General features: G+C 36.3%; 1 protein-coding gene across 8 annotated transcripts in view; it reads left to right on the top strand.

The window, feature by feature from the left end:
• tex2 (testis expressed 2) overlaps positions 1–25,285 on the top strand; it is a 55,333-nt gene that overhangs the window by 5,214 nt on the left and 24,834 nt on the right. For 2 of the 8 annotated variants that reach the window (XM_087243449.1, XM_087243444.1), the window contains exon 2: positions 52–125. The exons of 2 other annotated variants lie outside the window; for them this stretch is intronic. The gene's annotated coding sequence lies outside the window, so the exon portion shown is untranslated. 8 annotated transcript variants of the gene reach the window in all.

The raw sequence follows: 25,285 nt of genomic DNA, 5'->3' as shown, positions 1-25,285 counted from the left end.
GACAAAAATATGGAACAATAATGCAGTGTTGTGTGTCTCTGCCATCTGCAGGCTTTTGAAGTGATTCATGACACCATGCTCAGACACGGTTGCAGATGGAGACTGAATGTGGCCAAGGTCTCGACGTAAGTGCTAAAATTGTGATTTGTATTGATTCCAGGTACCTCTCTGAAATTAATCAGCTGAGCTGGTTTTGTCTTCACATCTATGATACTTAGCTCTGCTGTATTTTTGCACAATGCATGTAGCAAAACTATTTTTTTTTTAATCAAGCATACAACAGCTTTCTAAATGACTAGCATTAACTCTTGCCATTAGTACGTTAGACATCTTGGATTTAATATGGGTTTTTGCAAGTTGTAGGCTCTACATTTTTAAACAGTCCTCCAAGGCTTAAACAGTATTTTCATGGCTATAGGTTAAATCAATTTAAAAATGGGGAAACTGTCTGCACTATTAGATTTGCGGTTAGTGTGCACACAGTAGTATAGCGACCTGAGCTTGATTCCTGTTTCGAGGTGCTTTGCCAGTCCTCTTTTCTCTGCTCCCCAAGCTTTCCTGTCTTTCGACTTCACTGTCCTGTCCCAATAAAGTTAAAACCCCTAAAAAATACACGGAAAAGGGGGTAACTGAAAGAATACAGCGTTTTTTGATTGTATTTCTAACATTTTATTTGGTGCTGTATGTTTAATCATGGCTGCTGGTTATATGTATGTTTTACTTACTGTATTTAGCTTATATCATTTGTCCAGCATGCACCTAAGGCCCTGTTTACACTAATACGTTTTCGTTTTAAAACCACACTACCCCGGAGTTTCCGAGCCCTGAAAATGGAGCGTTTTGAAAACACTGAAGAGGCCGTTTTCATTTTAAAACGCTGCTGCTTCTGTATCAGTGTGGAAGGGGGAAGGGGGATGAAAATACAAAACAAGAAAAGCATTCATTTCCAATCTTTTATTTAAAAAAGCTTATCCCTGAGCTGTTATTATAATAATAATAATAATAATAATAATAAAAATCATAAAATCAAAAAACAAACATAGTAGTTTTGTCCTGTTTTCAATCCAGCGATGCAGTGGCGCAGTAGGTAGTGCTGTCGCCTCACAGCAAAAAGGTCGCTGGTTCGAGCCTCTGCTCAGTTTGCGTTTCTGTGTGGAGTTTGCATGTTCTCCCTGCGTTCACGTGAGCTTTTCTCGGGTGCTCCGGTTTCCCCCACAGTCCAAAGACATGCGGCACAGGTGAATTGGGTTGGCTAAATTGTTCGTAGTGAATGTGTGTGTGTGTGTGTGTGGATGTTTCCCAGAGATGGATTGCGGCTGGAAGGGCATCCGCTGCATAAAAATGTCCTGGATGAGTTAGCGGTTCATTCCGCTGTGGCGACCCCGGATTAATAAAGGAACAAAGCCAAAAAGAAAATGAATGAATGAATGAGATATCATCTCAAACAGAAGTTTTAGGCATCACTTAACTTTCTCATGCCATTTTTCTTGTCTAGACTTGATTGAAGATTTTTCAGATATTTGGACTGGAAACAAGACAAAATGACTAAGAAAAGCTTTTTTGCAGTGCAGCTATACAGATGGAAAAATGAATGATCCAAAAAAAGGCGAGTGAATAAAAAGTGTCTTTAGTCTTGCAATGCAAAGTAACTATATCACTGCTGCTTTACTTCTGTTATTAACCCTTTCTCTGGTAAGTTTAATATATTCTTGAACCAGGAGTCAGTTTTGTTTGGCAATCATTATATTTAAGAACGCTCAACCTAAATGTTTCCGTGGCAACGCGTCAGGTTTGACAACATGTCAGGTTTGTCACGTGATATACCGCAATTACTCCCAAAATACATGCAAGTAAGTTGCTGGTGAACATAGAAAAGACTGGATTCAACTTTATAGTTATTTTCACTATGTGTATCTGATATGAATAAAGCACATCAGCAAATTATATTTGAATGGATTGTTAGACTTCCAAAGACTTTCTTGTGTGTTTTACAAACTCTAAATGTATTGTTTTACTAGTACTTGTGTGTATTTACATGTCTAAAACATAAAATAAGCATTAGGCTGTTAAAACACTGCATAATTGTGATAATATGATACGTTTTTCTCTGGCTCAGCACCAAAGCTCGTTAGCTAGCGATATTTTATCATGCTTGTCTAGATGCTAGAAAACGAGTAAAAACACCAGCACCAGGGACTTTACAGTCCTCACTTTAAAATAGAACAAAAGTAGTGATTTACCCTGCTGTTGAACTCTGTTCCTCCTCATACCTGTCTATAGCCCCTTTCACACAGTGATACCCGTAAATATCCGGAAAATTTCCGGAAAGACTTTACCGGTATATTCAAAAAAGCGCTGTTCACACAGGCGAGGACGTTACGGAAATTTTCCGGAAAAGAGCATTCACACATCCATTCCAAAATACCGGTAAATTCTGACATCATTCACCACAAATGAGCTTTAAACGGCTGCGCTTGTATTTGTAAACATTTGACTAAATTACAAACTCTGTGGATGATCAATATTGTGAACAACTTTCGCAGGATCACTTTCGCATGTCGAGATGTTCATAATATGTGCGTGTGCAGGCGCTCACAGGCTGTTCCACAGGCACACGCAAAGCTTGAAGGTAAACAAACAACGGCTTATCATAAGCATCTCATCGATGATTATTTACACAGTTGGCATTAAGAAGAACATATAAACGTGATCTGACTAACTTCTAGCAGCTAAATGTGTCTGGAAAAATATTCAAAGGCTTTTATCCTCACAAACCGCGCGGACGTAAATGCGTCTGACTGTTGTGATTGGCTAAAGCAGACGTCTCACGTCAGCTAGTTCTAGACGTGCACGCGCTTATTACGGGAATCTTCCTTCTGCATTCACACAGCGCAGTGTGAAACTTCTCAATGGTGTTCTAATGAAACTTCTCTTTCCGGAAAATAGCCAGAACGAATTTACCGGTATTTTCAAAAAGGACCTGTTCACACATACAACCTTTCCGGAAAATTGCCGGCAATTTTCCGGAAAGGTCTGTATGTGTGAAAGGGGCTATTGAGGTGGTGAACTCTGTATCAGTGCACGAGAGAGACGGTGTTCATTCTGCTCCACGCTGAACTAAAGTGTTTTTTAAATATTCAATCGTCCTCGTGTCACACAAAACAACGAATCGATTATGTAATTCGTTGCCAGCACTTTTAGTAATCAATTTTTATCGATTTAATTGATTTGTTGTTGCAGCCCTACTTGTAAATTCAGAGCAATATTGATATGGAAAACAAACTCCTGAGGATACGTCGGGTACATCTTTAAAGGGGGCAGTGTACTTTATAACGTCATTCACATCACCATGGCTACATTCATAACAATAAAATGAAAACATAAAAATAAAATGATGTAAGGTATTGCCTTTTTTCATTTTAACATCAAAAATGTTAAGGCCTCATATAGTTACCTATTTATATGACCTTCATCTTTACTGTATGCATGTTTATAACAAAATGGAGCCTATTCACCTTATTCTTTGCTTACGAGCAGGCACAGCCATTTGATTATTTTTGGCTAGAGACTTCCGGTCTCATTCACTTCCTTTCATTTTTAGACATTTAAAACAGCTCATTATGCTGCTTGATGTTGCAAACTGATATTTTCTTATTATATTCATCTGCTTTGTCCGTATAGTCGTACTAACACTTGTCTGTAGAGCAAGTAGTTTGAGTCATTTCTCTAATAAGCAACTGAATCGGAAGTTATAAAACAATTTAAAAACGAGCGTACTTCCGCATTAAAGAATAAGGTCAATAACATAACTTCCTCTTTTCAATTTTATTGGAAAATATAAAACGTATACCTCTCTTTTTAACCAGTTAAACTCTGCTGTTATTTTGGGATTTCCATCTGGATTTTGTCTACCCAAGTTTAAAAGCTACTCAAATCCACATGCAGAGGTGTAAATGCAAAGATTTGGTATCATTTTAAAGAAAACTCTTTGAATTTTCATAAAAAACACTATTGAAAGTGTTTATAATAACTGTATATGTTGACTGTGTTATATTAAACACCTAAAAAAAAGAGACGCTATTTGTATATATATATTTTTTAAAAACTCAAATTTGAAAGTGTACCTTTTAGGTTCTGTGTGGTCTAGCGTGCTGTAATCAATTTTGGTGGTTCCTGCACATGTCTGTAATCATAGGAAAAAAGAAAAATGTCTCTACCAAAATCTACGCAAAAGTTATTGTATTCCAACTGATGAGAGGTGCTATACAAGCCAGAGGGATTGATCATTATTTTCATATATCACTATTCTTTTGTTTGATCAAACATAATTCACTGTGTTTGGAACACGTCAGACATATAAAGTATTACTTATGCACATTACATTAAAAAACCAAAGTGATTCCTATGTGCATAAAATATAGATTCTAAACTTTCAAACGAAACCACATAAGGGGGTCTGGTGCAATGCTAGCCCTTGAAATCTTAAAGCGGAAGTCGATGACGTCACAGACCCTGTACCGGGTCCGCGGAGTTGAACTGGTTAACTGATTATCAGTTTTAATAATCAGTAATGGCCATTATAAAAGTATAATGTACAATAAGTTTGTACAATACAGGAAGTGAAGTCAAGCAATTAGTCAAATATGCAGAATCAGTGTACGTGGTTACATAAATTAATTTATTAACTTGTCTTTGGAAAGGAGGAAAGTTTTTGTTAAAAGTTTGGAAAAGCCTGAGGGATAAGTTTGTTAAGCCAAAAGAGGTCATGGCAAATGTGGAGACCCTGGTACAGAATTACAGAAACATGTTTTTCCACCAGCCATAGGTTTTACAAGGGCGTATACACTAAAAAAAGTGTTGCATGCAAAACTGTTGCAAACAATTTATTTGTGTTAAATTTTAACAAACAAATTAAGTTTAATAATGTTCAACTTAATTTGTTTTTTTAAATTCAACACAAAGAAATTGTTTACAACCACTTAACGTAAAATTTTATAGTAAATCCAAGGAATCATATATTAATTTTTTTTTCAGTGTATGTTACAATTTTGAATTTGAAACAATTGAATAGTTGCAAAACTAAAATTAAGGAACAAATTATTTGTTTGATAACTGGAAAGTAATATTTGAAGCTATCGGTTTACAATATACTAATGCTCTGTTTTTCTAGGCTTTATTGTTGATAATGGTCAGGAATGTTGGACAATTATTGTCTTTTTATCATAAGAAGAGGACAGAAACTAGCCAGACAGTAATGTGTGAATTTTGGAGCAGGTTAAATTTATAAAAAAAACATCTGTATTTTCTAGTAAGTGTACTTTTTTTTGCTTTTAATCTTGCCATAATACAGAATATATTTATAGAGCAACCCATGTTCTCTTATTATCAATATTTTAATAAACTTTCATAGGTAAAACTTTACGAGATATGAACAGAAGCAAGTGATGTATTAAAGTTTGAACTTTAAATGAAAAATCTTGACTGATCTTAAAAATAATTCATAAAAAATAATTTGTATAAAAATCTTGAATGATATTAATGATATGAAGTAGTTCCGGAAACTTTTTACTTCTCTGTTTTTCCGTCTGACTTCACGGTCAGTTTCTTTTTTTTTACCACCCCCTGTAGTTTTAAAGAATATCAAAAAACACAGCAAGTATAAAAGCTTCGTCCATTTTGTGAGGTCTCGCGTAGTCCGCATAGGTACACGATGCAGCGCTAGTCAAAAGTATAAATCCATCTTAAAGGCTACAAAGCTGAGCAAGGAAAAATATCTCACCCTCTTTTCAGAGTTCTTTCTAAATCCAGCGTACATGATGGACACTGATTTTACTGTTCAAATGTTTGTGGCTATTGTCTGTAAAAAAAGAAGCTCATTCTTTCTTCTTTCTGTTTATTTTTGTTTGTCTCAGACTAACAGAGCAGATAAGTGACTTAAATATAGATTTTTTTTTGTGGACATGATCTGATATGGCAGCACAGTGGCTCAGTGGTTAGCACTGTCGCCTCACAGCAAGAAGGTCACTGGTTCCTGAGTACTGACTAGGCCATTTGGCATTTTGGTGTGAAGTTTGCATGTTCTCCCCATGTTGGCGTGGGTTTCCTCCGGTTGCTCCGGTTTCCCCCACAGTCCAAAGAAATGCGCCATAGGTAAATTGGATGAACTAAATAGGCTGTAGTGTGCAAGTGTGTGTGTGAATGTGAAAGTGTATGGGTGTTTCCCAGTACTGGGTTGCTGTTGTAAGGGCATCCGCTGAGTAAAACATGCTGGAATAGTTGGTGGTTTGTTCATTATGCAAATTAAATTTGGATGTGTAGACTATTGCAAAAGTAAACCTGGATTCGCTGATGATTTATTTTGGCAGTTCAGATTCAGATTGTAAGTTTATTTGTTGTGCTTAATTCTTTTTACAAATTTAGTTTAGCAGTTTTACATTCAAAAACAGCTACATTACACATTGCATGAATGGTTAAATTCAAAATAGCATAATAGAGGCACTTTAACTAATACAACTTGGTGAAGGAGCTCCTTCTGTTTGCCTTGTGTAAACAGTGCTTTATGGATACTGCAATTATGACATGTATTTTCTGGTTAAACTTTAATAGGAAAACAGAACATAAGTGAGCAAAACCAACCAGCATTTTGCCGATATAACCCTAGACAAACCAATGTTTGGTAAGTGATTTTATCACATTAATCTCATATAAAAATGTGTAATGTCTAAGGTAGGGTGTTATAAAATCATTTGCATATTTTCATATAATGTTCCCCTGTTCATATAGCAGTAAATACATCTACAGGCTACTTTTAACTAACTGTTAAGAAGTATTTAAACTAATTATATTACAGACTAGCTTGGGATTACTTTGTGGTTAATTCTCCTTAACCAATGGACTTGTGTGGTTCATCAGGTCTCTTTACATATACACTTAATGAGCTCATTATATAGACCTGAGCCTGTGGGGAAACTGATCTCACTCAGGGTATCCATAGTTACAGCGTTTTCTCATCCTCAATACATAATTAAAAAAAATATTCATTGTTATTCAGGTCACATTCCCTGCTTTTCGTTTAGCAGTCCCAGTATGTTTTTTTTTTACAAAAGACGAGTGTGATGCTGCGGAGCAGTATTATCATGTATAATTGTGGGATGTTTATAAAAGACGAGATGTCCAATTAGAAAGAAACAAACAAACATTATTTAAATAAAACAAATATTCTAAAATTATTATTGGCACTATTTTGCTTTTGAATAAATATCCCATGTCTTATTTTGCATTTATTAAGAAAACAAGGCCTTTTTAATCAGATTATCATTCAGAATTTAATGACATTCTCTTCCTCTGAAGCGACTTTGTATTTCAGAACTAGACACAGTTGGCGTATTATGACTGCTGCTTACAGACACACAATGGCACTGTGTTTCTGGAGGTCAAGCGTACTTTACAACTAACATGTTATGACTTTTTAGTCCATGATGTAAAGACATAAATGCGTAATTAAAAGAGCCCCTTTTATGGGTTTTTCGTGCAGTGTGTAACAGCTCTAAGTGAAGTGAAATATCCAACTAAGGCTTAAATTTGAAAGTGCACCATGTTTAAAACTAATTCATCTATAAAAGAGTCGTCTTATATTGGTTCAAAAGAATCGACACGGTAACGAGTCTTTAGCCGTGCCGGCATGACGTTGATACAGAACTCATGCCCTGCCCATTTTTTGCGTACGCAGACCTGGGAAATTTGAAAACGGCCAGCCCCGCCCACAAACACTACAAATTCTGTAGCAGACCTCGAGTGGATCATGTCGTGAAGACACTGTGCTCTGAAGTGTGAGCGAAAGTTAGAGTTATTTTCCCTATCCAAACCTAAGGCTGTAAAGTTTATTTTTGCAAAAATACCTCAGCATTACAGCTCTAGCCTTGTGCTGTGTTCCTGTCATTTTTCTGATGAGTGCTTCAGCAATCTACACGCTTACAACTAGGGATTTGTATGCTGTTTGTTAAAGGAAGATAATCAGAAAAGACTATTGATGTGTGGGACTTTGTCGGAGCTTGACAGGAACTTTACAGTACACAGTTCATGGATCAGTTTCATCCTTCATTTTACAATTGTAAGTAAATGCGATTAAAATGGATGCCTCGTTCTCATATCGTGTCTACAGCTTTGTTAAAAATGGAACGCATGCTGCATTGTTTACAGATTTAAATGCGTTTGAGAGCTCGCGATCTACTGTTGTTTGTCGTTGCTATGGCCACTATCAGCTGTTCCTACACACTCGTGGCAGTCAAGTTTTAAAATAGTTCAGCTTTTGCCACTGTGTAGATTAATACTGAAGGTGCGTCACTGTTTTTCTTTATGGTTAAGAATAGAGCAATATGCTGGTGTTAAACTGCACTGCTTTAATACACTCCTGCATTGGGCTCACACATACACTCTGCACCCTGACTACTTGTTGATAAGCTGTGCTGGGCATTTCTCTCTGTCTTACGCTAAACACAGTCGACCAATCACAACAGACGGAGTCATCTGACCAATCAGTGCAGATTAAAATTGCGCTAAGGAGGGATTTGGGAACAAATGAATCACTGAACGAATCATATGGGAGTCACTGGGATAATTATGCATGCATATCAGCCTGTTGTTGGAGACCCCTATAAGAGGCTCTTTAATATAACATGTAAAATTTTGTTTTAATTGCAAACATATTTTTATTAGAATTACATAGAACTACTCTTTTCCTAAAACATCTCAGTGTGATAACACTTCACATTTCTCTTATCACGGGTATGTTCTTTTAATTTTATTTGTAGCACCATACAGCAAAGTATGTGTGTTTTATTACATAATAAATGCAGTCATGGCAGAGCAAAAGTGGGCCCAGACCTGAGTGTTGATTGCATATGGTCTGTTTTTTTGCATCTGTCTCACTCTATCTGCTTCTGTTCTGCTCAGATTAGTCATCTGATTATGTTCACAATCCACTTTCAGGTCTGCATCTTGGGTTGTCTGCTTTGTCATGTTCTGTGTGGTTTCACAACAGTGATGTCTTTGTCCTGGTTGCGATAGCAGTGCGGTTATCCAGAAAGTGTTTTGTTAATCCTTAACAGCCACTGCCCTTTGACCAGTCTTCTGGTGATAGAAACTCTTTTTGCATTGATCTTAGATTATTTTTACGATAGCTGCTGGAGAATTTGTTTATTTTTCAGTAGGGTTTGAAACTAGAAAAGTTAATCAAACATGTAAAAAATAAAAATAAAAACATTTTAATAAGCATTAGCTCCTTTTTACACAGTGATACCGTTAAATAAAAACAACTCAACCGGTATATTCAAAAAAGCGCTGTTCACACAGACAAGTGCATTACGGAATTTTCCGGAAAATACCATTCACACATCCATTCCAAAATACCGGTAACTTCTGACATCATTAACCAGAAATGAGCTCTGGCTTTGTATTTTGTAAACATTTGACTACATTGCAAACTCTGTGGATGGATAAGGATTGTGAACAACTTCGATAAAAACATATAGAGAAACACTATTCTAAGTCGAGATGTTTATAATATGTGTGTGTGCTGGTGCTCAATGGCTGCTTTACGTGCACACACAGCAGGTTTGAAGGTAAACAAACATCGGCTTATCATAAGCATTTTATCGATAACTTTTTTTTACACAGTTGGCATTAAGAAGGAACAGAAATGTTATCTGACCAGTGTTGCCAACTATTTAAAGGCGCTAAGCTGTGAAACCATCACATCCAAGCGTTTCAGTCTGTTTAATAGCCTATGGTTAATAAAGCGGTATTTATATTTGCACTACACTTTACATATGCATGTCAATTTAACTAAATTTATTGCTGTTTGAACACTGTATATCAGTATAGATGTGTAATGAATGTGGAGTAGTCTCTCAGACGTAATAAACTCAGACAAGTTTCGAAACTGTCACTAAAATATCTGTGATTGTGAACAAGAAAAGAATAAATGGTCAAAACAAAAGAGAAGCAGATCGGTTTGATTGTACAAGGGAAATACCTCACACTCGCGGTGCTGAATCATTTGCCTTCTGTATGCAGAGGAGTGATCTACTCTCAAGCTGCAGGTGGGAGAGGCTGCTGTAGGTGGCATCATCCGCAGCTTGTTGAGAAGAGTAGGAAGGGTACAGTACAGACACATGAGAGTCTATAAAAATCTCCGGTAACACCCAAAAAAGTTGCTAGATTTGTCTCTAGTCGCATTTTTGAAAAATTTTGATGCTAGGGGGGTCTGAAAATTTGCTAAATATAGCGACAAAGTCGCTAAGTTGGCAACACTGTATTTGACTAACATCTAGCAGCTAAATGTGTCTGGAAAAATATTCAAAAGCTTTTATTTTCATAAACCGCATGGACGTGAATGTGACTGTTCTGATTGGCTAAAGTAGATGTTTCATGTCAGCGCCTTCTAGACGTGAACGTGCTCTTTCCGGCAATCTTCCTTCTGCGTTCACACAGAGCAGCATTTCGGCAAATTACCAGTAATAACAACTTCTCTTTCCGGAATTTTCAAAAAGGGTCTGTTCACACATACAGACCTTTCTGAAAAACTGCCGGTAATTTTCCGGAAAGGTCTGTATGTGTTAAAGGGGCTATTGTCAAGTGCAAAAAGTAGCCTCCTCTTGCTAATGAGGTGTCAGTAAGCCAAAGCATATTAAAACTCTATTAATGAACTACAAACTTTCAGCCAGGATACCCCCATTTCGAGTCATACAAGGTATATTGGGTATGATCCATTTGTTAAGATATGATTCTAAATGTTAAATAAAGAATGCATATGGACTTTCTGTAATTTATTTGTTACATTTAATTACTCAAGGAAAAAAAAAAAACGCTGAAGCTTTTTTGATATTTCTGGTCCTGGCTTTTTGTTCTTGGCTAATGTTTGGTTCTTGTTTCACTTTCCTTTGTCTTTCTTATTTAACCACGAAAACACAGTTGGTGACCAGCCTTGATGTGACCCTAAAGCACAGAATATTTCTGCATTCCAATGTTGCAATAGGATGTCACACTCTGTGGGATGTTTTTTAAAGCACAATTCCACATTTAATACTCTCACAATGCAGTCTACCGACCCTTACTGCAACACTGCTGTTCTTTAGACTTGGTGTTATTTTAATTCGAGTAACTGGTCACACCAATATTTTACTGGTCACATGTCTTCACATGATCCAAATTTGCATGGAACAGTAAAGTACTCCTTCCGTGAACTTTGGACTGCAATGAAATTGAGAAGAATTTGCATTTCCTGTCCACAGTGTCTGCATGCATATGAATGGAAGTCAAATGAACAAAATGTGTATTGTGACCGTCCCTTAACCATTAACCTAGGCAGTTGACAAGATTAACTGTATAAATCACAAAATATAACCAGACAGATACAACTTCAGTAAATAAATCATTTAAAAAATTACACATTTTTAAGCCCTCTGAAGTCAGGATTTCTTATTTAGGAATCTTTTAATTATTTGGTAGTTAAAGCAAAAGAGATCAACATGCTCATATAACAAGTTCAGTTTAAAATGTAAAACCATTACGTCATCTTTGGTTTAAGAGGTCATTGGGCAAGTCTTATGTCTTGTGACTGATTGCGTAGTTTCAGATTTAACCGCTAATGAGATTTGATTGTGTAAACAAAGCAGGGTCATTTCTAGCAGTTAGATACGTTTTTGTTCCTCATTTATTAATATTTTAATGCTTCACAAGTACTTTAATGGGTGGTGCAGTGGCTCAGTGGTTAGAACTGTTGCTTCACAGCAAGACACTCGCTGGGTTGAGTTTGCATATTCTCCTCATATATCTGTGTGGCTTTCCTCCGGTTTGCACCACAGTCCAGAAACCTGCGGTATAAGTAAATGTTAGATTAACTAAAATGACCAAGTGTGTGTGAATGGGAGAGTGTGTGGTTGTATCCCTGCACTGGGAGTTCACCAATGAGTAAGCCTATCATAATATATATTTTGTGTTGTATGATATATTGCACCAAAATATATTGTGATAAACGATATTATTGTCATTTTAAGACCATTTTTAGCCACTTATTATCAGTGTTGGGCAGTAGCATTGCTACAAGTAGTGAAGTTACTAGCTTAACTATATTTCTCAGTAGCTTTGCAGGAGCGTCGCTACTCTCTAAATCAAATAGCTTTTCAGTAGCGAAGCTATTTTATCAGTCAAGTAGCGCAGTAGCGTCCACACAATCTATATTTACAGATCACGGATCAATAAGTGACGGCACCGACATTCACGGAGCTGTGAGGCCAGTGTGTAGCCAGTGATAGTAAATTTATATGATGGCTAGAATGGTTGTTGCTAGAGCGGATACGTTTGCGGCCGGAAGTTAACGAGAATTATTTCTATTATTTATTAAATATCTCATTTGTTTTATTTTATTAACGTCTACCCCCACCCCAACCCTAAACGCAACCGTCACAGTAATGTAAAAACAGTTGTTGTACCGAGTATTAGTTATGTTATCTATTAAATAACCCAATAAAATTTCTTTTTAAATGCCTACCCCCACCCCAACCCTAAACCCTACCCTCACATTACGTTAAAAATATAAATTATTGTTACACAGTGTTATAAAAAAATGCTGCTTTATTAATGTGCATAGTGCACTTCCGGTCGGCCGCATATCTGATCTAGGCTGTTTCTCAATATGCGTTCTTCAGCGGTCCTCGTGTTCTCGTGCAACGTCATCATCAGCTGCCTAAGTTCAGTTCCAGTACTCAAGACCGCAAGTACGGAGGACGCGTGAAACTTCCCGGATGTGTTCTTGATATCGAGGACCACTGATGCAGACTTGAGCACCGAACTCGCTCTGGAAGTCCCAGAAGTCATTGCGACTGGAGGTGGGAAGCGCAGCATTTTATTTAGATTTATTATTAAAGTTCAGAGATATCACTTGTTTACCCTAGGAGTTTCCCTAAATGAAACGGTGAAAGTAAACATTACCATGAACATCTTAATAAAGGAATAAACACATTAAGAGTTGTTTGTTTGCTGAAATTCGTATTAAAATCTGTTTTATTTATATTGTGCAGAGTATATTTCTAATGTTTTTATGCAAAGTATATATTTTGGGGGGAAACAATAAATCATTGTTTGAGTGCTGTAATGTTTAAATAATTTCCATTTAAAACGCGTGAAGGTCACATGACCATCAGGAAGAATGCAGCATCCCATTTCTCAAAGGACGCGTTCTCTGTCCTCGTGGTCTCCTTAGTTCGTTCTTCCGAGGACACCTGGCAAGACCGATCTCCACAAGAAGGCAAGTCCGTTCTTGGAATTGAGAAACAGCCCTAGACTTTACCGGCTAGAATGAGGAATTCTTCTTCTTCCGGTTTTACGGTGTTCGACAACAAACTTTTTGGTGCGTTACTGCCACCTCTGGTTGGCAATGTCGCCAACCGAAACTTGCTTGATGTTAAGATGCAATAACATGTGTATATATATATATATATATATATATATATATATATATATATATATATATATATATATAATTTTAAAAAATCCCTTTACTATAGTATTTTAAATGTGAAACACCTGTTTTATTGGATTTTTTGTTTTAGCTGTTATACTATAATGTGTTTCTGTTTAGTACAGCATATTATTTAAAGTAAATAACTGAACTAAACTATTCTGCCTCATGTTTCATTGACAGTTTTATTGATCACTAAGATATGATTGACTTGGTTGCTTCGATTTCAAAATAAAAATGGCAAAAATAGCTTGGATGTAGCTGAGCTACTTTTGCCTTGTAGCTTTTAGCTTAGCTTGCTACATTTCCCAGGGGGTAGCTTTTAGTGTAGTTAAGCTACATTTTAAGGAGAGTAGCTAATAGCATAGCTCACTACATTTTTCAAGTAGCTTGCCAAACACTGCTCATTATAAAATGCCATGGTTCAAACATAATATCTTGAAAGTGGTGGCGTGTTTTAGAATAATAATTTAGGATAATAATGCACCAATACACAGCAAGACTGGTGACAGAATGATTTGATGAACATGAACATTTCCCATGGCCCGCACCGGATCTAAATATTATTGAGCCACTTTGGGGTGTTTGGGGAAGTAAGGAAATATTTTCCTTCATCAGTATCACGTAATGACTATTTTGCAAGAAGAATGGCTCAAAATACCTCTGGCCACTGAGAGTGCTTTCACACTAGCACTTTTGGTGCACACCCAGGTTCATTTGATGTCAGAGTACGGTACGTTTAACACGGGAACGTGTCTTCTGAACTCGAGTGCGCACCCATGAACCATACCTGAGTCTGCCTGAAAGAGGGGGTCTGGGGTACGGTTCACACAAACTCTGGTCCTGTTCACTTCTAGTGTGAATGCAATCGTACCAAATAATGGAAGTGGACCTCCAACAGTACAACAAACTATCGTGTGTGTTTGTGTATCACATACTGCACCTTGGGGACAAGCGGGACTGGGCCAGAGCAAACACAGAGATAGTATCTGCTTGTCTTCTCCAAACACAGCTTCTGCAGACACTACATTATGTTCTGAACGTTTATAATATTTTTATAATAATTTTATATAATAATTATAGAATATTTTTGACTGCGATGTGTGGACGTCTTTCCATTTTGGCGATTTGCTTTTGTGACCGTCACCTAGCAACAGCCGTAAACAAAACAGAAGTTCGATGACGCAAGCGCACCGGGGTTCAGCAGGAAAAAAGACAGTGTGAACACAAACCAGCTGAGAAGGTGGCAAGGGGGGACAATCGAACTTGGGTACGGTCCAGGCAAATGAACCAAATGTTAAAACACCCTGACTTGTATCTGTCATTCCCAAGGCGAATTGATGCTGTATTGGCCGTAAAATGAGGTCCTAAATCAATGAATTACATTACTGTACATTACTGCGTTCCTGAGTATGAACTCAAGAAGAACTTAATTTTGTCTGGATTTGATTTAAAATGGGATCATTTCAGTTTATCCTTTATTTTTGTTTTAAGTATACCCGGGTTTTTGTTGATTTTTAACATGGCTTGATTGCTCGGTCATGCAGCATTTTAATAACCAAATTAAAACAGTTAGTTTAAAAAAAAAAAAAAAAAAAAACAAGATGTCCGCTCTGCTTGGTTTCAGATATGTGCATTGACAATCAACTAAATTACCTGATTTCTGTCAAGTCTTTCAGAGGGGGTATACTTGTGGCATGCCAGGTACACAAAGATACTTAATTTATTGCAAACCATTGTGATGTATGTATTGTGAGATGCACATTTGCGATATTTGAATATATTGTGCAGCCCTATTTCCTATCAGTCTTGGCATATGTTGGCTTGACAAATAATCCATCCCGTTGATAACAAATGTGTGTCAGAAGCTGAATTTTTTTTGTTCTGGGGCACTCTTTATAATACATGAGATCGTCTGTCTCAACACTTGTCTGATAAGAGGAGGTGTTCTTAGTTACCTAAGCAGGTGGCTTCGCGTGGGCTTACAGGAAATGAATGAATGATAAGGAGGAATTATTGAAATACATGTCAGTGATCTTAAGAACTGATGCTAAAGGGAGCGAGATGCCAGTTGAATGACATTTACATTTATGAATTTGGCCGGCACTTTTATCCAGTTGAATTGAAAGTACAAAATTGAAATTGTTGACACACATAAATATCTCGGGGTCGTTATTGATAATATGTTGACATTTCAACCTAACACCCAGGCTGTCTATAAAAAAGTTCAAAGACTGTTTTTTCTGAGGAAACTTAGATCATTTCAGGTATGTACCTCTATGATGAAGCTGTTTTATAAACAATTTATTGAATCTATTTTATCTTTTTGCATTGTAGCTTGGTACGGTAATCTGAGAGTGTCAAGCAAGAACAGGCTGAGCAGCCTGGTGAAGGTGGCAGGCAAGATCATTGGTTTTAACCAGACTGGTCCAATGGTAATCTACCATAATTATGTTCTAAAGAGAGCTCAGGGTATCCTATGCACCCCGGATCACCCATTGTTCTCTGTATTTCAGCTGTAGCCATCAGGACGTCGTTTTAGGGTTCCTATTTGCAGGACATTTCTTTTATAATGGTGGCCATTAGGTCATTAAATGAGTCCAGGGGGAGGGGGATGTATCTACATACTGATGTATGGATGTTGTGTGGTAATATTTTATTAATGTGTACATGGAACTTTGCTTGTGTTATGGCACCTTGTTGCAATTTTGGTTTCCTTAACGGGATAATAAATCTGAGTCTGAGTCTGAGTACAAGGATCTTGCTTGTAATTCCCTGGGAATTGAATCCATAACCTTGGCATTGCTAGCACCATAGTTAACTGTTTATAATAAAAATATTTCTAAAGTGTCGATTAGTGGTTGATAATCATATACTGATTGAGTACAAAATAATCATTTCTCAAATGGCAAGGTTTAGTCTGTGATGAAGCAGGAAATAAGGCAGTAAGTATTGTATTACTGCTGTTAAACTTTGCTAAGTTATCCTGAGGCTAAGAGTGTAAACGTGTAATGTTTAGCTGCTGATGGTAGAGATGTAAATCATTAAATGAGGTATGAAAACACACATACAACATGGATTGCTTTTATTGTAGATTTATTTAATTGTTTTTAGTGTATTTGATAATATTGTTGTCAGTCAGAGTGTAGACCTAAGCTAAGAAATTACCTTTTCTCTTCCGAGTCAAAATTAATATTAAAAAAATGGTTAAATTGGTGGCAAATGGTTCTAGCAAATTTATATATTTAATATGTCTTTATAGGGATATTTCAACCAAAACAGAAAATTCTGTCATTATTTACTCAGTTACTTGTTCCAAACTTGTTTAGGTTTTTTTTATTTCTGTTGAACAATAAGATATTTTATAGAAAGATGGAAACCTGTAGCCATTGACTTTCAGTGTTTGTTTTCCCTACTATGGAAGTCAGTGGTACAGGTTTTCAGATTTCTTTTCAAAAATTATTCTTTAATGTTTAACAAAAAAAAAAAAGAAGTTTGTATTTTTCATTATTTTGGGTGAATCTTTATTGTTGTGGACAGCGTTGAAATGTGTTTAATAAATATGAATGGTAAATACATTACAATCAAAATATAATTGGCATTTCTTTTTCTTAATGGAAGGAAATGCTCTGAAGGATGAACATGAGTCAGAAACCTGGTCATGAAATACAGTGACCACGTATCACCGTCCAGTCAAATCCTAGTTCAGACTTGTATTTTCATTTGTTTTGTATTATGTAACATTACTTCCTTTGCTAAATATCTTGAATATCATTGCCCTCCACGACAGAGTGTGGGCACCTCTGATTTGATTGGTTAAAGTTAAATCATCACTGACCTGATATTAAGCCAAGGTTAGACAGCTTTAGTGATAGATAGATAGATAGATAGATAGATAGATAGATAGATAGATAGATAGATAGATAGATAGATAGATAGATAGATAGATAGATAGATAGATAGATAGATAGATAGATAGATAGATAGATAGACGGACGGACGGACGGACGGACGGACGGACAGACAGACAGAAAAACAGGTAGATAGACAGACAGATAGATAGACAGATAGATAGACAGACAGACAGACAGATAGATAGATAGACAAACAGACAGAAAAACAGGTAGATAGACAGACAGATAGATAGACAGACAGACAGACAGATAGATAGATAGACAAACAGACAGACAGACAGACAGACAGACAGACAGATAGACAGACAGACAGATAGATAGACAGACAGACAGACAGATAGACAGACAGATAGATAAACAGATAGATAGACAGACAGACAGACAGACAGACAAACAGACAGACAGACAGACAGACAGACAGACAGACAGACAGACAGACAGATAGATCCTGTTTGTGTACCAGTGAATTGTGACAAATACACCAACATTCACAAGGCATTTTCATTTTAAAATGAAATAAACACAAAAATGTCTCAGTCAGACATTCTTCTCCATCATGTCAGTGTTTATAACTGTGGGTCTGGTGTTTGGTTGCACTGTTCCGCTGTCTCCTGATACTGGCACCGGGCATTCACATTAATTGAATGTGAATGCTGAAACTATGCCAGTATTTCAAATCAGCATTGTAGTGCTGTTATAAACCCCTCTCTCTGCTCCCATCTCTCGTTCACGCTGTGCTTGTGTGCTGCTTTCTTTCAGGGAGATGTCCACATGACATCCCGTTTACATCATTCTTCCATTTATGACGAGCGCTTGCATCAGACGTTTTCTCAAAATTCATCAATAAACGCTATACTGAATTTTCAAAACAAACTACTGGGCTGCTGGGTACATGATTCTGATTCAGTTGGACAGTGTTCACGTTAGACAAAAACTTTATTCAGGAAGTGCACAGATTAGTCGAAAGATTTACAGCTATTTTACAGAGGGTTTTATGAACTTGAACTACAACAAAGTCTGACATTAAAATAATTAATTGGCAGTGGTAATTCAAAACTCAGGGGAAAGGTAAACTCTTTGATAATGATAAAAAGAAGGGAAAAAAATTTTTTTTAAGCAAATTGGCAAATTATGATGATTTTTTATGTAAGACCAAAGCTTAAAAATCTGAAGAACTGGACTTAACCAAACATGTAGCCATTTGAAATTAACGCAAACAATGCATTTTAATCATAATTTGAACAAGGACACAACCAAAGATACACAATACCAGTCACTTATATAGTTTTGAATGGGGAAAATTGTAATGGTTAGTATAGCAAATGAAGCCCCACCTACAAGTACAGGAACCAATCATCATTCGCTGTAGTCTGACATTTTTTGAGGGGAGAAGCTCGGACCAGATGTGTGCTTTAACAACTGTTTATGTGGTCAACAAACACACTCTTCACACAATCTCAGCGATTACTTGCTTCACAGACATAAGAACTGTATCCACATAAAGCTAAAAATTCCTCTACTTTTAAATGAACCAACTGTACTTGGTAACAGTGAGTATGAAAACAAAAGCTGTTTGATTTTGTAATCTGTTTGACACAAACGCGAGGTACAGTCAAATGCACATCACATGACAGCAACTACAAAAAATACCCACAAAGAGTCACTTTCATTTCTGGAGGATAGTCGGCATCAAGAACAAGTTGTGAATTACTTCAGAAGAGCGGCACGATCTGATGAAGCATTATTTAGAGGATGTGTAGAATGGGCATAAATAAGGTTGTTGTCGTGATCTTGTTTAGTTTTGTTTAGTAAGTGCGCATGCGCATTAGCTAGGTCAACTTGAAAAAAAAGGCCATTTTGTTTGATTTGGAGGTTTACAAATGAAACTTATGAGACGGTTGTTGTTTAATTTTATTGGTGTTTCCAAATATATAATCGTAAGCTTGGCTAACAGTTTTGGAGAATTTGGTGTTTCCCCATTCAAACAGAATGCCAGAATGCATTTCAAAGATGGCCACCGAGTGAAATGACTTGCCTTAAAGGGACTTTGGTACTAAATACAGTACATGTAGCATGGATGCTTATTTTTAATTTGTCTAATTCCAAGGTGGCGAGGCAGTTGCGCAGTAGGTAGTGCTGTTGCCTAACAGCAAGAAGGTCGCTGGGTCGCTGGTTCGAACATCGCCACAGTGGAATGAACTGCTAATTACTCTGGCATAGTCTGCTTGTGCAGCAGATGCCCTCCCAGCCACAACCCATCACTGGGAAACTCACTCATTCACACACACACACACACGTACACTACGGTCAATTTGCTTACACAGTTCACCGCATGTCTTTGGACATTGGGGGAAACAGTAGCACCAGGGGTCACCAAACTTGTTCCTGGAAGGCCGGTGTCCTGCAGATTTTAGCTCCAACCCTAATCAAACACACCTGAACAAGCTAATCAAGGTCTTACTAGGTATGCATGAAACACCCAGGCAGGTGTGTCAAGGCAAGTTGGAGCTAAATCCTGGAGAGACATCGGCCCTCCAGGACCGAGATTGGTGACCCCCCCGACCTAGAGGAAACTAGGGCTGCTCGACTATGGGAAAATCATAATCACGATTATTCAAAACCAATATCAGTTGAAGTAAAAATTATTTGCCCTCCTCTGAATTTTTTTTATGTATAAATATTTCCCAAATGATGTTTAACAGAGGAAATTTTCACAGTATTTCCTATAATATAGAGAAAGGCTTATTTGTTTTATTTCGGCTAGAATAAAAGCAGGTTTAAATATTTTGAAACCTATTTTAATAGTTCAATATTATTAGCCCCCTTAAGCAATATATATTTTTGATTGTCTGCAGAATAAACTACTGTTATACAAAGACTTGCCTACTTACACTAATTAAGCCTTTTTGAATGTCGCTTTAAGCTGAATAATAGTATCTTGAAAATGTCTAGCAAAATGTAATGTACTGTCATCATAGCAAAGATAAAAGAAATCAGTTATTAGAACTGAGTTATTAAATCTGTTATGTTTAAAAATTGGGTTGAAAATAAATCTTTCCATAAAACAGAAATTGGGGGGAAAGGGTAGCTAATAATTCAGCAGGGCTAATAATTCTGACTTGAACTGTATATATGCACAGTTATTTTCCTCCCTGTGAATGAGGAAAGGGAAATAAATACAATAGAATAAAAATATGAAACAAGCCGTGCTTTAAGCATTTTCACTGTAAGAAATAAAAACTACAAAAGTCCTTCAGTCAAGAGCAGTGAGGGATTTTCTCCATCTGTTGTTTGATTTATGATAAAAACAGGCGGCAGCAGGAAAATTGCGCGCTGTCACTTTAAGAATAGTGCGGCTCTGACATGCAAACTTCACACAGAAATGCCTCCTGTCCCAGCTGAGACTGGAACCAGCAACCTTTTTGATGTGCAGTGCTAACCAATATTACAAATATTAATATTAGATACAATATTTCAGTGAATAGAGATTCTGTGGGACTATTGGGACATCTTATAAAAAATGTCTGCGATGTAATGGACAAATAAGTCAATAGTGTGCAATGTTTTTATGAAGAGTATGAGGAACATAAACATTGACCCATAACGAAGGACCGATGAAGCTGCTTCTGGCTGTGTACCCTAATTGCGTCCTGTCTCCCAGTTGAGGAAATGCATCTCTTTGCAGTCGTTGTTTTAGTGCTTTGCCCTTGACTGCTTTGATCAGCTTTAAATTCGGCGTTCTCTTTTGCTCCCTTTCATTCCTTGTTGTCAAAGTACTTCAAACGGTTCTCTTGCCAGTGCAGCATACTCTTTCTTCAAAGCTTGCCTTTATTATATATTCTTAAGACGGTTTTAGTCAACCCAAGAGATCATTAGATATATGGAAAATAACTCCAGTGTAATTAGTAAAAATATGATTGAGATGATTAGTTGGTTTCTCAGATCTGATAAAATAGACAGATAATACTGAAGCTTTTTTTGGCATGATAAGTGTGTTTTGGTTTAAAGCTTCATTAGTTTATCGTATTAAACATTACACTCCACTCCCTGTGGAGTACTGACCAGCTGTCCTATTGACTGCAGTGTGCCTTTGTTGACTTAACAAATACACTTATCTTCTTAGCTTGGTGTAGCGATAAGTGGACTTTGTCCCAGATCTTAAGCCACAAATGCCCAGCAATACAGTGTACACTAATAAATATATCTGTAAATGAATCATATTTTCCGTATTTTGTGGTTCATGTTTTATTTGTGCTTTTATTTGAGTATAGATTTTTGGATACTCTACCCACCTCTGCCAACGACTTATCTTAAATCTTCAAAAGGTGCAGGGTTCAACGCTAAGGATTTTTTGTACTGGTCTGATCGGGCCAGTAGTTCAGATTTTTACCTGCCCTGCCAAAATTTTCAATGGCCCCACCAAAAAAAAAAAAAGAACTTAATAGCTATATTTTAGCCGCATATTTTAAATAATGTGTCAAAAATAAAGTTTGTGAATTTACAATTTTAATACTTAAAAAAAAAAATAATCAAAGTGTTATGCAAACAAAAAGAGTAGTATGGAAAATGTGGAGGTATTTTATTACAGTTCGAAATTATTTAACAAAAGGTGGGCTGACTTGTCAAACTGACGGCAAACTGTGCAAAACATCACTTCATTTTTTTGGTCACGTTGTTCACATGTAAATGTCTGCTTCCAAGACATTAGAAACAGACATTTTCTTTTAGCCTTATATTTTGATATTGCCGCCATGTTGCTGTTTCTTCTCTGTTCTGGTTGTTACCAGGTTATGGAAAAAAATAGCATGCTCAAAACATCAAATCAGATAAGAGGAACCTTAAAGAAATATGTTGTTTACTACATCACAGACAAGGTATTGTTTAAAGACCTAAAAGCACAAACTTAAAATGCACGCAATTGACTAATAGTCGCAGACAAATTAAATGTTAGTGACAAGGCAGTACTGTCCCAATCGGGCCAGTAATGATCCTGTCTACTGTCCCAAGCGTCTCTCACGCTGGCCCTGGGCCAATGGGCAGTCCTTATTGTTGAGCCCTGAGGTGGTAAAATCGGTGCCCTTTAAATATGGAAACTGTTTCCAGTTTTTTTTACATTATATATATAATTAAAGAGAAGGTTTGACATCTCCGATTGCTATTTCCCTCATAACAAATTTTTACACACACATTGCCGTTATCCCTTGAAGCCCTGAATAATTAAACCATCTAGTAAAAGAACTTACTGTAAGTACAAAAAACTGCAAGTTTTGGACACCTTTAATGTAACGTAACTGCCACATTATTTCATTTACTAAAAGCAATGAAACATTCAACATTACTGAACATGAAAAGCACATATCCCGTTCTTATGTGTTAAGAAAGTGATACTAGAAGATAACATTTAATAAACACCTCATTTACTATGCATAACAATAACCGCAGATCTTCCCAGAATCCCTAACTTGCACAGTTCTCATGCTGCTTAAAAGAGCTGTGCATGTGACTGTTCAGTCAATGGCTTGATTATGCAGATGCATAGACAGTATGGGAACATCAGTACTAGTACATATCTATACATTTGTACAGATTAAGATTAATTAAGGTCACTTATAAATTGAATATGCAGAGATTATGATTCTCCACAGCTGAACACTGCACATTAGTACAAAATAGAACACAACAACCTTTTATATGTCAACAGATAATGGTTTATATTATTTCTTTATGATCTCTTAAATAATATTAAATTGGTTTTGGCACTGTGTTGTCCTATTTGGTGTAGTTTTTTGTTCATTTTTAAATCTATGTCTTTTATTATGTGATGTCTTTTAGTTTGAAGTTTATTCCTGTTCATAGTCCAGTCCAGTTCATTGTTTCCTGTCCCCTTTGTTCCTCATTCCTGTCTTTGATTGTGTTCAGGTGTTCCTTGTTTGTGTCATTAGGTCTGTTGCGTATGCATAGTCCACATGTTTCCTTTGACTGGTGTCTAGCTTTGGCTTTATGTAATCTTCTTCTTTGGTGAGTCTGTTGTTTTGGGATTTGTCAGGTTGAAATAATCTAAAGTCTTAATTAGTCTTTAGATTATTGAATTGTGTGTGTGAGTATATTTAAAAATAAAGCTGTGTTTTGACTCACCTGAAAGTGGAATGTTGCATTTATGGCTGGCACAAACTGGTTAAGCATGTATTGTTGCAAGCATACTTACATGACTTGTGTAGCCTGATGGGTGATCAGACAAGACCGGCATGAATGTGTGTCATGCCTTACGTTGTACTGATAAACGGCAGTAGTTTGAACCAGTCTGTTAAAGGGGAAAATTCATCTAAAAACTAAGAAAAAAAATCTTACTACTTGCCCAGTGAGGTTAAGCTGGTTTTATATTCACACATTCAGACTTTCTCCTAAATAATTAATAGTTTAATTTCAGAAAAGTGTTCTTGGCAGTTTCTAAATAGTGAAATAATATAAGCAGCCAATGACTATCAAAGAACAACATTGTTTACAGTCAAATAAATAGTGCTAATGTTGTCTTGAAGTCATACTTGCATTTGATTTCAGTCCAAATATTCATAGTACCATGGTAAACAAATAGAGGTAAAGTTGGCATTATATGCGCACATTCGGACTTTTCCCTTAATAATATAATTTAATAAAAGTATTATTTACAAAATCTAAATAGCGTAATCATATTAGCAGCAAATGATCAAAGTACAACATATGTTCACGGTCAAATAAACAGTGTTGTCATACTTGCAAGTCATACTTGCATGCTAATTCCAATTGAATATTCAAAGTAACATGGTAAACAATATAGAGAATTCTAAATGAACAATTGTGCGAATTTAAAACCAACTTTGCCTCTATGGTAAACAATACAGGGAGCATGTCATTAGTTGCCACTGAATGAATTTGTGAATTTAAAACCAACTTAACCTCAGTTACTTGCCCTCTTGCCACCCCAAATCTAAAAAGTCTTGTTTCTTTATACACAAACAATCACATTTTAGCAGGAAATAAATTTGATCTGTGTGTCCATTCAATTCAAATGTTGACCTTCTAAAACAAAAACAAAAACACACAAAAATGCAATGTGATTACTGTGATGCATATGACTTTGAGAGACTTAATGCCTGCTCTAATGAAATGTAAAGTATTCATTTTTGGGTGATGTATTATATGTGCAGAGTTACTGAAGTTTGTCCTGCGCGTTTGCGTTTTTTTTTTTTAGTTCTTTGGTTTGGTGCGTTAATCTGATCGTTACTATTATTCAAAAGAAGGTAATGATTCGCACTTGATTGCTTCGTACTGTTTTTATTTTTACTTTTTCTTACATTTTACGGGTGATAACAGATAAACAGACGTTTCGGCACAAAGCCTTCCTCAGTGTGTCTGTCCTCACTTCATTTTAAAAGGTCATTTTTAACTCTATGTATCATAATGGTGGACTTATTTTACCTACCATAGCATTTGTTTAAAAGTGCTTCATGTATTTACTGCTGAGGACACCGACCTGGACAGACTGTTAAGCATAGATTTAGTTTATTATAGTTTTTAAAAATTCGTTATTTTATTTTTTTTTTTTTAAGTTTATGTTGGGGATAAAAGGGTTTGAATACAAGTTTTACATAATATTTAGAATATTTTGCTAAGAAATAAAATCTAAAATATTTTTTTAATAATTTATTATGTTATTATTTAATGAATTAAGTTTTTTCCATCTGGGCCATGTAAAAAATTCCTTAGCCTTTAGCTCTTTATGGGTCAAAAATGTCATTCATAATGGTCTTAAAATGTCTTAAAGTCTTAAATTTAACCCTGTTGCGGCATTTACTGTACACTGAGACACAAAAAC

This window comes from Danio rerio, chromosome 3 (genome assembly GCF_052040795.2).
Source record: "Danio rerio strain M-AB ecotype USA chromosome 3, GRCz13ab, whole genome shotgun sequence".
Taxonomy (NCBI): domain Eukaryota; kingdom Metazoa; phylum Chordata; class Actinopteri; order Cypriniformes; family Danionidae; genus Danio; species Danio rerio.
The sequence above is the reverse complement of the archived record's forward strand: the minus strand, read 5'-3'. Positions and strand labels throughout refer to the sequence as shown.